Genomic DNA, 12,056 nt, shown 5'->3' on the forward strand with positions numbered 1-12,056 from the left:
CCCTGACTAGTTAAAATTAGATTAATGCAAGATAGTTGAAATACCAGAATCTGTCTCTACCATACTTTTGTTTAAGAAACTTGCTTGTTTTGGTGCTCTGGAGTTGATTAGTAGGACATTATGCTTGAAATAAAATGTATTACTAGCTTGACTACTTAAATCTTTCAACTGTTGTAAGCTTTACAGAACTGTATTACTTAACAGTAGCAGTTCATAGGTGAATACTAGGCTAACTGCCCTGAAGGGCCATTTTAAGCCTATCCAATAACTCAAGGTAAGAATTAAACCTGTACCTTGTGCTATGTGACAAAGACTTTAACCATCATGCCAAACTTCCCATAACCCTATACATTGTGACGATGAGGTAAACACTTTAGCCATCATACCAACCCCTCCCAACTCAGTTGCTCTAAGTTATAATCACTGAAAACTCTCAGTAAAAAGAAGGGGAAAAAACAAGATGAAAAAGGAATGCGTGTCTCATTTAAAGCTCAGGATATCCCAGAAATTCTCTTCTGTTGCTGCATTACTTTGAGTCTGACAATAAGACTAAAAAGCCAGCAAATTATAAACACTGCACACTGAACTATTCAGCAAATCATAAGAATGCAAGCCAACAGCCGATAAAGCTACAGATCACTAAACTTAAAAAGAGAAATTGTGCACAGCTGCATGCAGCTATAAAACTAAACACATTCAAACTGCAAACTTTAACAATTTACAATGAGTATGTAATTCAAACATTAACAAACACATCTTAATGAGGAAAAAATTAAACATCTTAAAGCTTCTTGCCTTCTCTTGCCTGATATCTGCTATGCCTACATGATATGCGGAATGCATTAATTACTACCTGCTGGCATGGGAACTGTGAAGCACAGATGGTAACTCTGCAATACATTTCTCTCAATAAGCTCATCCTTACCTTGGATGTGTAGCTCATCCTATTAGTCTTACCACCTTTTCTGTTAAGAGCTAGCTGATAGAAATTTCTATTTTCCTTCTAAGTTTCTGCCCAGCTGCAAACTTGTTCCATATAACTTGCAGGACTCTCTCTTTTAAAGGTCAGCAAATGTAATTGTTTTCATTGTTTATGTCATATGGCTGGATTTTCCTTAATTCTAGCCTGCTATTTCTTATGATAAGTATTAGGAGAACAATGGAATCGTTTTGAAATTGGGCTGTTTAATTTTGCTGAGAAAAACAAATTTCTTTGACTGTCTATATTAATTTATGCATGCAAAAATGAATTAATAGAATGAATCTAATTGATATTTGTCTCAGTGGTGTCTTTGCATAACAATATTACATTTAGAATGCTGTCTTCAGGCATAGAAAGTTAACTAGTTCTAAAGTTACTATATAACTTGTGATTTTACAACTAAGAGTTAATAGGCACTGTTGATTTATTGCATTTGTTAAGCTGCTGTGAGAGATTACACTTAAAACTTCCAGGGAAACAACACTGAAATTGTTGAATAACTTGCAATAGCAAGGCCATTATAAAATAATAATCACACTGCTACCTCTATTTTTCAGTGCACACTCGAGGTTCTTATTATATCATCTTGCCCACACTAGATCTTTCCCTGCTATAATTTAATAAAAACTGCAAGAAAAACTCAGCCAAGCAAGTTTTCACTGTGTGATACCTTAAACCTACTCTAATGGAGACCCATGGGATATATACAAATGAACCCTTAAGGAAATCAAGTGTTTCCGCTACATAGGTTCATAGGTATTTACTACGCTAATGACCACAAGAGCCTTTTTAAGCCTAGCCATGCATCCCAAATCTCTGACAAGTTCTTGTACCACTGATAAGTGTTAAGCATGAGCTTGGGAAATGAAACATTCACAAGTAGAGGCCTGGGAGATAAAACATTTACAGGTTACCTCTGTCCATTAGAGACACAGGTGCCAAACCAGGGATGAATTTCCTGTTCATCCAATTGTCCAAGTTATGCTTGAGTTGAGTTAGGGAGAACCTCTGCTTCACATGGATGGGGAGCCTGTTCAGGAGATGGGGTAGCATCTGGAATAAATACCTCTCTCTAAAACAGGTTCTATTTATATCACAGGCAAGGATTAAGTCTTTAGAATGGGTAATTCTGGAGCTTTTCACCCCCTAAAGGGCCTATCAGAATACCTGAGGAATGCCAAGCCCTATTATCACAGATACACAGGTAAAAACTGCACTGTCCAAAGCCAAGAATACAGCTTCCATGTGACCTGATAATATCCCTGACTGTGTTCTACATTAATTATAAATTGAACTGGCACCACATCTGAGTACCCTGTTCAATCACAGCCTCATTTCAGACTTTGTTCCTACTTAATGGCACACTGCTATAGTCATCCCACTCCACAGAGGGGGAGCGACTACAGACCCTGGGAACTGCCGCCCCATTAGCCTGATGAGTCTGATATATAAGGCTATTTAGTGCATCATCATGGACCTTATAAATAAGGACATAGGGAATCTCTAAACTCTGGACCCCACACAGCATGGTTTATGAAGGGTGGATCATGTCTGGTCAACCTGATAGACTTCTTTGAGTCTGTCACCAGAGCTGTGGATGAGGGCAAGGTAGTTCACACAGCCTACCCAGAACTTGCCAAGGCCTTCGAGCCCATCTCTCATTCAGGAATCATAGATAGACTCATTAAATAGGCATAAACCCCTATGTAATAAGATGGGTTGCCAACTGGCTCACTGATAAACCCACACTGTGAAAGTAGCGGATTCCAGATCTGACTACCGACCAGTTACAAGTAGTGTCCCACAGGTATTGGACCTAGGTCCTCCCCTGTTTGGCATCTACTTCTCTGAAGTTCAAGCCAACACAAAGGGACTCAGGCTGACAAAGTTCGCAGATGATTGCAAACTGGGAGCCATTATTGATTCTCTGATGTAGACATTCTACAAAAAGGCCTCACTGACACCAATGACTGGTGCCAGAACCATGGCCTTAAGCTCAACGCCATAAAGTGTATTGTCATTCCCTTTGGGAAAAATTCAGTGCCCATGAACTACCACATAGGTGGTAGTCCACTAAACACCGAAGGTGTGATAAGAGACCTGGGGACACAGGTTGACAACAACCTCTCCTTTGATAACCACATTCCCACTGTAGTCAGAATGTCCTTCTATGTGGCACATCTCATTACAAAAGGTTTCTCATCCAGGAAGAAAGAGGTCATAATCCCTCTCTACTCGTCCCTCATTAGACCTCTTATAGAATACAATGCAACATTTGGTATGTACCTGACTAGACACCTACATCAACTGGAAAGGCCTCAAAAATACCTCACTAAGAGGATCATAGGCCTTAGACACATGCCCTATATGGACAGACATAAAAAACTCCAGCTATACTCTGTCTTATCACCTACTTAAAGATAATCTCTGCTTGACCTACAAAGCCATGTCTGACCCAGAGCTGCTAGATATTCTGCACCTAAAGAAATCCCAATCTCTCTGTGCCACACACTCCAGGGACCTTAATGATACAACAATAAACAGAACATGCTGAAGGGACAGGCTCCTAACCCAGAGACTTCCCCATACTCTGGAACAAACTTCTCATTCATTTCAAGCAGAGCACTTCACTGGCCCTTTTTATGAGAAATATTGACGAGTGGGTGGGCACTAGTAAGTTCACCCTGGGGATCACTTCAGTGGCCTTGCTTGACAGGAGCACTGGGAATTAACTTTGTGTGGCATGATGCCAGGCAATCTTCTTGGGCTAGGCTTATATAGGCACCAGGGCTGTTAGCCTAGTACACACTTATGAACCTATGAACAAGGGCATGTGTTGTCTATTAAAATGAAACTGAATGCCTGAGGGCAAATACAAGATTTTTGGGAACATGAACTTTTTTGATTAGATGTAGAGCCACAGGATTTTATATCAAGTTCTGTTTTCTGAAATTGTTTGTTTTTTAGAATATTCATTTATTTTCAGATAAAATAAACATGATAATTAGAAGAAAGATTTTCACTAGAAAAGACCTTGACCACATTCATAAAAAAAATCATCCTAATAATTTTCTTTTCATGTAAAAGTTAAATAAATGTTAAAAGAAAACTAATTATAAACAAGAAGAAAGCAATATTAATACATATTAAAGAAAGGGGAAATTCTCACAACACTACAATGTCAAACATTTGAGCAAAATGCCAACAGCCTTCACTAATGATCGACACATGCTTCAAGTGATCATTAGTGCATCAAGCACAAGCCTGGCTCCAGGGAGCATTTCTGATCTGAAGAGGAAATTAACGCCATACAGGTTATCTTTGTACATTTTCCCTTTTGGAATATTAACTGATGTCTGAACAATTTTATTGATCTACTGTCTTGTTTTCTTAAGGTACTGGTTATGAGCGAGGTTTAAGATTTTTGTAGAAAGTGGACAGTGGTTTATATACTAAAGTTTGTAGAATAAGTTGTTAGTAGAATGGTGACACATTCCTTGACTTGAAACAAACTGTTTTTTAAAAGAACAGTACAATGGCATTCACATTAGTTGGATGTTTTATAAAGTACGGTGTGTGATTTTCTTAACTTTGAAAGAATGTTGCATTATGCTTTTGTCAAACAGTAAGAATGGGCATCCCATAATGAACCTATTCTATGAGAATATATTTGTACATTGCTAATTCAGTTTTTGGTGCTGGGAGTCTCGTCACTTACAGTGGGTTTGAAGCTTTTGGCATAGTTGCATAGCAATAGTGCCAAGCTGGTATGGAACATTTCTTTCTCCTAGGTATCAAAAGCAGCCTACTTGTTCTGCTGAAGTAAATGGCAAGGGATGGTATATTTTGTCCATTATGTGTCCCAGTAACATTTTACGACTTGATTAATGGAAGTTATATCAGATGTAAGTGCAATCTATTTGGAATTGCTGATGAGTTTGTTTTTCTATGGTTTGTAGCCTTACTATTACTAAATCAGTGTCAGAAAGGAGAGACTGCATATTGTGTAGTTATAACCTTAGCCTTTACTGGAAAATGGAATATGCAGTGAGTCTTGAAGTTCTCCATAAATCAGAAGTGTAGTGGCTGATGTCATGTCTTTAATGTTCTCATTATAGTTCATGTTACAGTTCTAGCTAAAGAACATTGACAGCATTTCAATGAAGGGAAAGCTTTGGAGTGTTGCTGGAGAAGGAGGCTATATTGTATGCTATAAATGGCTTTTCTGAATGAATACCACTCCGGTGACTTGACCAGTATGCAAAAATACTAGAAAAGTACTTGTTAACAGATGAAAGAACCTTGACTGTTTTCTAGTCTGTCCTAAATTAACTTAATAGGTGAGATAGAAGACAGTGCTTTTATTTGCTTGTTTGTTTGTTTGTTTGTTTACTTGTATTCTTAAGGAGTACTGATTATGAGTGAGATTTAACATTTTTTGTAAAGTGGGCAGTGGTTTATATACAAACGTTTGTAGAATAAGTTGTTAGTAGAAGGGTGATACATTCCATGACTTGAGACAAGCTGATTTTTTTAAGTACAGTGCAATGTTATTCATATTAGTTGTATGGTTTATAAAGGAGGATATTTATTTTTCTTAACTTTGAAAGAATGTTGCAATTCCTGATTACCATGAAAATCTGACTGGACAAACTCCTTTTAAGCAGAGGCATGAAAAGAAATGTTCCACATTATATACAGTTGCATAAGCTAACAATAAATATGTACAATGTAACACACATGAGTATATAATTTAGCCAGTCATCACCTTGCCACATACACTGTATAGAGGATTATGGGTGGATCACCAATCATAGCCAGCTTATTATGTGTTTGATGCATGGATACCAAGAAATTCACCTTGAGAGCTTCACTTAATGTGAATTTTAGCATCCATGTTGAGGATACACAATAAAGGGTTATGAATGGACACCTGATTATAATTCTTTGTAGTACATTCGCTCACAAAGTGAATTTTGGCATCCATGTTGGGAACACATAATAAAGGGTTAGGATTGCAACCCTTATCATAATTCTTTGTGATGCATAGAGCTCTATCTGCTCTATGTACTACTAGTTACAGGTGAAAAAAAATCACTAAGCATTTTTCCAACTTTCAAAGCTATAAAGTACTTAACAAATGCTGTTTGAAAGACAGTGTAAGAGATTCTGTTACGCTAGAAACACTTAGGGACACATTACCTGCACAGACAGCAAGCACAAACAAATCTATTTTTTATTCTGCTGCTGTCATTTGTTAGCCAGCACTAGCAGATTTAGCTGATCAACATGATACCTGATCATAACAAGTAAAGCAGGTGGTGCTTAACATTTGTTAAGATTAGGTCTTGCATTTTAGAAGCAGTTAACTGATTTGTCTTTTTCCAAATATTGGAGCATAATCACCATGCTCCATGCACTACATATTGTTTACAGCATATGAAACTCACACACATCAATAAACATTCAGCATAACAGATGTGGAAAAATGGTGGTTTGAATTCAAAAGATTTTAGCTGTTGTGTTTTGCTAGAAAAGTTTTAACATGATTTTGCCATCAAATTTGATCCACTCAATATTACAAGTGAAATAAAGTGTACATTATGGTCTCCGGATCAAATTATGTTAGTCAATAGTAATAATTAAAAAAAAATCCTGTCAGAATATAAATCAACAGATGGCTTGAATGATATCAGTATAAAAAACTACTCCAGAATAAATTGATAGCAGAAAGGTAGCATATTACTCTTCAAAGCAGAATTTCTAGAAGATATTATTATCTGTACAAGAATCAGCCTTAAAAATAGAAAATATGGATAAAAATGTAGCTATTTAGATTATATACAAAAGAATGGTGACAAACAGTTTGAACTTATAAAAACTATGATTCAGTATCAAAATGTTCATATAGACATTATAAAAATAAATCACACTGGAGTTTTGCTAAAACGAAATAGCTGAGTACTAGAAAAGGTACATGACCTAGAAATTACTGTGAGAAGAACTAGTATGAGAATATCTATTGTACTTGAGAAAATGGAAAAAGAAAATACAACTGATTTCCTCAACAGTTTGACTCCAAAAGTTTAAATCCTTCAGGAGGGCTTGCTGTATAATATAGTGAGAGATGAAAAAGAGTTCACAAAACCTCCAGGCAAGTAGTTTTACCCTGGTCAATAATTGTCAAATTCATAACATATCTTGGTAAAAAACTTGTATTAGAAATGCTTAGGAAAATCCCCTTCTGCAAATTGGTAGTTCTGTCAACACATTTGATAATGACTATTTAAGAAAGTAATGGGAAAGAGGAAGAAATGCTTATCCCCTAAAGATAATGTATCATTAAGTGCCACACTTTATTTCCAGCAAGATTAAGAATCCTTCTTTCAAAGGGAACATGTATTTTTGACTCCTTGGGAGATGCCATTTCCTTTCTTAAATCAAAAAAGATCAACAATCTTTGAGAAGAAATGGACTGGAACCATACAACCCTAAAGACATGAGCAGAAAGACCTATATGGAAGGCTGTTTTTTCAAATATTAAAAAAAGATTGACATAAATGGAAGATAAATTGATAAACTGGAGTGTTTATTTAAATAAAGTATATTTTTGACTACCCAGTAGTATACATTGAGAAACTTTATACAAGACTATATTTTTCTGGAGTTCAGAATGACATTATTATTATCCATCTTCTGTGAGGATTTTAAATACAGGTCTTGAGAATTAATATTATTAGTTTAATTGGTCAGCCTAAATACAATGCAATATTTCAAAGTGTGTCCTTTATTCTTTAGGGCAAGGACTTTATTGCATATTGTTTTGTAAGATCTGCTACACGTAGGTTGTGTTTCTTGTTTTAATACTAATATAATATTTTTATACATACATAAAGTTTAGCCTACAGATATGTCACTTAATGGATAAAACAGAATTAGTTGACATTTTTATCATATTAGTTAATGTTGAAATGTACTGTTTTACAGTAATTTACTGACATTTTCAAAACTACAGTATTACTATCACTGCACTGATGCATTAAAAGATCTGCATATTTAATATGCACATTAGCTCATTGATATGACTTTTTGTTGTGTTTGCATTTTTATATTAATGTAAGTCTTTGTCACATATCAGACTCGAGAATCCCACTTGTTTAGGTGATAAAATCAGTTCAGAGCATTTTTAAAAGTTTGAGATATGTAAAAAATGTGGAATCACTCTCTAGCTTTTTACAGCTCAATAGATGTGACTTCTAGGGTTTATCGCACTGCTTTATCTGCTTTATATATTCTTTCTGCTTGAATGAAGTTCATTAACTTTTGTAAAGTATATTTAGATTTACTTATTTACTCATAGAGGTTAGTTCCTCTAGTCTTTAAAATAGGAATGAATTTAAAGAGACTTTTTGAGAAAAATAAAAATAATATGGATAACCAGGGGGTTGTAGGTACAAAAAGGTGTTGAAGATGTGGATATTGCAGGTACATTATAGACAAGGAACAAATAGTGTTGCACAATGGTTTAAACGGTGTTATCAAATTCAGGAAGGGAAACTGTTTGACAAAAGGACAAGGTATAGTATACCTTGCAGTGTGTACAGATTGTCCTAGTTTCTATGTGGGAAAATCTGAGAAGACATTAAGAAAACACATATACAAACATACATACAATATTAGGAAGAAGAATTCAAATAATGCATTATATAGACATCTTCATAGAGAACCTGGTCATAAAGGGTTTATGTTTGGAATTTAAGAACATGTTTTGATGGACCCTAGGGGAGAAGACTAGGAAAACTGGTTGAGTTGTAGGGAGATACACTGGCAGTTAAAATTAAATGCAACTAACCTCCCAGGTCTCAATGACCATATATCCATTAAACCATATTTGGTTAAAAAAAGCAAATAAATTATAGTTTGGTTTCAGGTTTTACATGCATTGTACAATAAGATATGTTTACAAACTACATGAAATGGAAAATGTAAAAAGAAATGTGTCTAAATATAATATGCATTGTTGTAATGAAAAGGGAGGATATGTCCTTTTAAATACTTTGGTCTCTTTAAACATTTTGGTTTCTGTAAAGAATTGGCGCCTTTTTAGAGGGTAAAGGGCATTTAAATGGAAGCACTTTCATTGTTTTTTTATTCTTGAAAAAGCCTTGCATTTGGGTAGGGTGAAAACGCTTGTATATTATATTGGATCCAGGATGTTTGATTGAATGATCAAACATCCGAATCCATTAAGAGCGAACATACTTACGCAAAAGTGATTTTCATCGAAGAAGTATGCCTGTTGCTGAGGCTATACTATGGTGTGGATAAGGGAAACTTCCCTTTTTCCCACTGGAGTGCGGTCTCAGAGGGAGAATACTAAAGTGGGGGGTGTGGGGCACCCAGGTAATGTAGTGTTTTTTTTTTTTTTTTTTTATTGACACGCTTTAACAAAAGTGCTTTTTCATTTAAAGCGTTTTCGTTAAAGTGTGTTCGGTAGTTATGGAGTCAGACGTTTGATCATTCGATCAAATGTCCTAGATCCTTTATATTATATTATATTTTTATAATAAATTTATTCTCAGCCATCCTCAGTTTGCCTGGACTGTTTGTTTTCAGTTTGGAGTTATTGGTTAAATGGTTCTTACTACATTTTGGTTACAATTTTTGAATGCTGACTAATATATATCAGCATATCAGTGTTAAAGATTGCACTGTAAATATACACACACTGCCTCTTGTCAGGATGTCTGTTTGATAAACAGGAAAGACTCATTTGCATTTTAATACTGTCTCCAGAATATTGCTTTAATTTAATTGGCAACTTGTGAAGTGTGAAATATGATCATTAGCAGACAATTGACAGAACAAAAAGACTCTCAAATTTCATTTGGTTCCATACTCAGTAACCATAATATTTTAGGTACAGGTTAGTTGATTAGGTACCACATTGTACATTGTAATATTGTTTTGAAGTACATATATATATTTTTTACTTGTACAATATTGTTAGGCTATATTAGTTAAGGCAAGATAGCACATGCTTCAAGTATTCAGAGAGGGTTAATAAGGCAATATGACTGAAATCATTCACTTATTATAGTGACTATTATAGAATATGGAAACTAACTATACTGAGAATGCAAATAATGTGTGTGATGCTATGAGGTATTGCCAGCTATGCCAGGAGAAGCAGGGTACTGGATGTGTAACATATACCAGTACAGCTAGCCGGAGTTTTGTACAGAATTATATGTCCTTTGTATATCAAACTGATTTGCACAGATGCTTGTGTTGAAAAATACATTTGTAAAGCTACTTGTGTTAAAATGTATCGCCAGTGTGCCCTGCTTGGCAGAAAAGAAATGTACATGCATTATTGCAACTGTTTAAATGTATATATTCTAGCAGAGGATACTGGGAGAGAAGAGGCTACTTTCAATCCACCTAACTTTGAGAAATAGTAAGAAAATTAAATTATTGGGCCTCAGCCATAAAGATGTTATCTCACAGCTTTGAATGAAGACAGAGACTCAACATCTGTAAGAAGTATGTTTTTTAGTCTTGGTAGGGAGAAAAGAAGTCTTAAAATGATCTTATGACTTCCAGAAGCTGCACCAGATCTCAGTAAAGCTATTGTGTGTGTATTATTGACATGTAGGTACTAAATTCTGGCAGTTCCTTGCAGTGGGGGGGGGGGGTGCATGGGAACCAGAAGTCAGATGATTAATATTAGGTGAGACAGAAGTCTCATTGCAAACTGTTCTTGTAACATGACAAAGAAGGATCTCTCACCTACTTCACATTGCCTTGCTCCAGTAAGTGCTCAAGGAATAGTATTTGTTAGGTCTGTCAAGAAAACAGCAGAAATAGTTAAGCATTACTTTTCTGCAATAGTCTGAATCTTTCCAGCTTTATTTTTAATATTTCCTGTGTTTGAAACTCTGCTGTTTATTGTAAATAGATATTTAGTATGTTCATGTTCTTTTATTATTTATTAATAAATATATTTAAAGTTTTCATTGTGGCTAGTCCTTTAGAAAATATTTTAATCTTTGAGAGTACTTATATGTATTGTTGACACCATGGCCACTCCTGAAAGCCTGGCTGTTTGGTCAACATTACCATTTGTATTAATATTAATCTCACTCAGTATAATTTGGTACCCTTACAAAAGCCTTAGGTAGCTGGCTTTGTAGTGTTGGGTGGCAGTGATAACTAACTTATAGTCTGGGCAGAAGGGGGCACATCGGGTAAATTTGTGCCAGCCTTTCTCAGGTGTGTGTGTGTGTGTGTGTGTGTGTGTGTGTGTGTGTGTGTGTGTGTGTGTGTGTGTGTATGTGTGCATGTGTGCGTGTGCCTATGTCAGCTACTTGGAGCAGGGCCACAAAGCACTGGTTTCACAGAGAGAGTGGTGGTGGACCTGGCTTGGACACTTGGCTGTGGACATAATTCTGCAGCTGTACCACTGGGGAGTCTTATAGGGGACCTTGGGAGAGAAAGTGACAGAAACCCAGACCCCTTGCTGAGTGTGTTCCCTATGTGCTCTTAGGGGAAATGGTGCTTGATGCAGAGAACTACATCTGGAAATACTAGGCATATCCATTTTTGATCCAAGTGAACATCCCTCTTCAGTCAGTGGTAAGGATTCAAGCTCCTTGATTACTGGCCTAGAGTAGGAATGTCACAATATGAATGATAGGTAGAGTTTGAAGTCTGGAATTGTGTGTTATAGATTATAACTATGAGCTGTTGACAAGCTATTATGTGTGGGCTGGAGTTTGAGTCTTTCAGCCTTCAACTGATACTGAGCAGCTTGCAGAATCACATAGTTCTTTTGGCATTTTTGGAAACTGGGTTAGTCTCCTTAATAGTCTTCTTGACTGCATACCTGGTATGTACCTATGGACCTAAAGATTAAACATGTACTTAAACTGATACAACAGATACAAACTATTATATGATAATAGTATAACTGATATGATAATAGATAATATGATAATAAAATAATTATTTATTTATTTATGTATCTATTGTCTCTCATTCATTTACTGGGCAGGTGAGCTGGTTTACTGAC

The sequence above is a fragment of the Protopterus annectens genome, chromosome 4.part1 (genome assembly GCF_019279795.1).
Source record: "Protopterus annectens isolate FY-2018-M chromosome 4.part1, PAN1.0, whole genome shotgun sequence".
Lineage (NCBI taxonomy): Eukaryota > Metazoa > Chordata > Ceratodontiformes > Protopteridae > Protopterus > Protopterus annectens.